The sequence below is a fragment of the Aplysia californica genome, unplaced genomic scaffold (assembly GCF_000002075.1).
Source record: "Aplysia californica isolate F4 #8 unplaced genomic scaffold, AplCal3.0 scaffold01201, whole genome shotgun sequence".
In the NCBI taxonomy this organism is placed as follows: Eukaryota; Metazoa; Mollusca; class Gastropoda; order Aplysiida; family Aplysiidae; genus Aplysia; species Aplysia californica.
Genome location: NW_004798471.1, coordinates 89,835 through 93,606, shown reverse-complemented (window position 1 = coordinate 93,606; position 3,772 = coordinate 89,835).

The following is a 3,772-nucleotide window of genomic DNA, read 5'->3' as shown; positions in this document are numbered from 1 at the left end:
ACACACACAAGCACACACATACACGCACACACGCTTTTTTAAAGAAAAAATGAAATAAACTCTAATAAATGAAACAAAATAAAAAAAATATAAAAAAAATACTTTGAAATAGTATAGGTTATGTTGTCTCGAGGTTTTTAACACAATAAGCAAATCATATGTATAAGCACAATGTGTAACTTAGTTCTCGTTTAAAAAAGAACAAACCAACAAGTTGATAAATAAATACATTAATCTTAAAAATAGAACTAGAACTCTGCCATTAGTAAGGGTGCAACGAGTCACTTTCCGCAGGAGGTCTTTTATAATACGTTTCAGTATACATCTTAGGCTCTCCGACTCGCAACCATAAGCTCGTGGGTTCAAATCCCATCTGGGGCTCGACGTTTGTGTCCTTGGAAAAGGCACTTTATGCGAAGTTTTCTTATTTCACCCAGGTGGGAATGGGTACCCAGCTATAGACAGAGTAAGATCTTGTCAGTTTGTTAGTGTTTGAGCGCTTAATCAGCTGCTTGTACTGTGTGCTTCTTGGGGAGCTCATAATGTTCATGAGTGTTCATGGTCCGCTGAGGTAATAATATAGTGTGTCAAGCGCCTTGAGCTTGCTGTTGAGTGGAGGTATGCGCTATACGAATGCTATTTAGTATTATTATTATATCTCTTACATGAAGTTGAATTCTACTCACTTATGATAATAATATGTTTCAAAAGATTTGGGGGCTTCTCAATTGTTCTTATGTCCCAGGTAACAAATAAGATATTTTGAGAGAAAATGAAAAAAAGACCCCCCAAAACTCTGTCGATTCTTCTACAAGTCTACAAGGTTGATCATACGTTATATTTTCTTGCACCTGCTCCCCCCCCCCCTCCACCCCAATATTTTAAGTTTGAATTTCTAACAAAATATTTATCTAGTACAGAATTCTATACTAGGCCTACAGATATACCCTGAGGAAACGACAATTAGACAAAATTCAACATTTAGGGCTTAGTATATCTGACCAGTTGACCGACCGTTATAATGATTATGAAGCTAAATAATTGTTTTATGCTACAATGATAAATTATGATATCACTTCTTGTGCCTAAAATTTTGGCGAAGTTTCGTTGAAATCAATTCTGATTTTTTTTAAAAATGCTTAATATTATATACTATGCATAAATCAATTGCTAGTTTTATCTAAACCTATGCAAAATCAGCCCATAAACATAGATAGTTGGAGCCTCAATAATATTAGATCTGTCGAAATCAAGCACTAGTGTTTTTTAAATCAAACTACGTGTAAGACAGCATAATAATAACAAAATTAATATCAACATAGGCAGCTTGGGGTTCTATTTAAAAAATACTAATAATCTTTCTCCGTATTGGACGGCTATGCCTCAACAAAAGAGCAAGTACGCCCTAATTCTAAGATTTAGATTCTACGCAATACCTGTTCAACGTGACGAGACAGAGGTTGGTTTGTGGGTCCTCTGGTGTGGTTTGTTCATCCTATTTTATCATATATCCCTCAACTTTATCTTCCTCCTTCCTTTTTTTTTTTGGTTTTGTATTGGTAAGTATACTATGACCTATTTTCTCTGCGAGTGCCGTAAAACTCTTACTGAAACTAACCTTTAGAAACAGCAACGAGATAGAAAACTTGTTCTGCGTGCAAGGAAGGAAGGTCAGTCTTTATATAGTTCAAAAGTTTTTGAGCTTTCTAGAGAAATTAGAGGAGAAGATACCACTAAAAATACCCCCCCCCCCCCCCCGCCCTTAAAATATTTTTAAAAGACAAAGAACTATGAGAAAAAACGAAAGAAAAAGAACCAATTAGCGGACTTTCCATTATCTCCCAAAAGGATCAGGCTGGATCTATAGCTATGTGTCAATTTCACGTTTTTTCATGTGGCGTTTCACAAAATATCATGATTAACAATAATATACCGTTCACCTTAAACTAAGGATGACCTTTAACATCCAAAAAGAAAGAGAAGTGATGGATTTTTTGGGTCTAATTAGCGAAGGTAGCTTATATTTTAATGAAAGGAAAGTACAGAAAAGATCTGCAATTGGCTTGCATAATGATCACAAATTCCACAGTTCGCAGTAGATAGAAGCACTTGAGTAAATTTCTAATTCTAAATCCTGTAATTATTAGTGGGACAGAATGGCAACAGGTTTCATTCTCGGGGGTGGGGGTGGGGAGGGGAGGCAGGGGTTAGTTAGAGTTCTGGTTTATGGATTGTGATAGAAGCAATTTTTCTTTTTTTTATCAACACGACAACCCAGTGATACTGAGTTTGATACAGTTTGGAATTACGTAATGGATTTCTTGTGATGAGTAATGCATGATGGGGAATTGTTAGGAATGGAGTAAATCGAGGATAGGAAACAGCCAATTACATGAACATAGTACTACCGCATATCAGTATTGAACATGAGAGTATACTATTAATAAATTTGACACAAAGACACATGCACAGGTGCGCCCCCCCCCCACACACACGTACACATACACACACAAACACACGCAATCCTATATTATATGTAGATAGTCCTTTGCTTGGATGCGCTTAAAAAAGCTAAGTTTCTCTGATCTTTCCATGTTACCAGTTTGTTAAGTTTCCTAAATAGGTTGCTCTGGGCCTACCCCTGCCTCGTTTGCCTTCAATTTTGCCAATAAGAGCTAGATGTTCAACACCTATATGTTTATTCAGGTGTCCTAAAAACTGCATTTGTCATTTCCTGATTGTTCTTAACAGTGAGCATCCCACGTGGGCTTCATCTATTCTAGCACTACCTTGATTTCTTTTCCTTTCATCATATTATTCTCAGCAATTTCCTAAGAAACCACATTTCTGTTGCTCCTATTCTATTGTTAATGTATTTAGTGATTGTCCAGCATTCACAGTCATATATAAGGGTTGACCACTCACATCATTTCAGAACTTTCATTTTGGTAGTCATTGAGATGTTTCTATTTGTCAGAATTTGACTCATTTTTTAAAATCTAGCCTAAGTAATTGCAATTCTCCGTTTTATTTCTGTGGAACATTTGGCATCAGATGTTATTATATATCCTGTTGGACTTGTTTGATCTTTTCACCTTTGTAATGAGATTTAGATAGGATAATTTGATTGTTTTTTGTTCTGTTTTTTAGATAATATTACTATGCATTCTGTTTTCTTTACATTAAACAAAAATCCTTTACGATCACTTTTTGTTACAACAGTATCTAGAAGCAATTGACGATCCTTTTCTGAATCTGCTATTAAAAATGTGTCATTGGCATATCTGATGTAATCAATATTTTCGCCAGTCACTTCGAGAAATGAAAATTCTTCTATGTTTCTAAGGATTGTTCCACTATACACGTTAAAGAATTCTTTTCCTTCACACATAACGCATACTTGCCTCACTCCTCTACTAAACTGCTTTTTTCACCTAATTCTTCCTAAATTCATACAGTAACACTTTGTCCCAGTACAAATTCCTGATAATTATTAGATATTTGCCATCAAAGTCTAGCTTTTAAAGTATTTTAAATAACTCATCATGTCTAACTTTATCGAACGCCTTTGGATAATCTATGAAGCATAATTACAGCTCTTTCTGTGCTTCAATGCAGGTTTCCGTTGTTAAGGTGAATATACCATTTCTTGTGCCTTTGTCAGGAACAAAGCCGAATTGTGTTTTAGATATCTCTGGTCTTAGACATTTTCCTAATCTTCCTATTAGTACTCGCAGCAATATTTTTCATAAAAAGACCCATGGTTTTAATA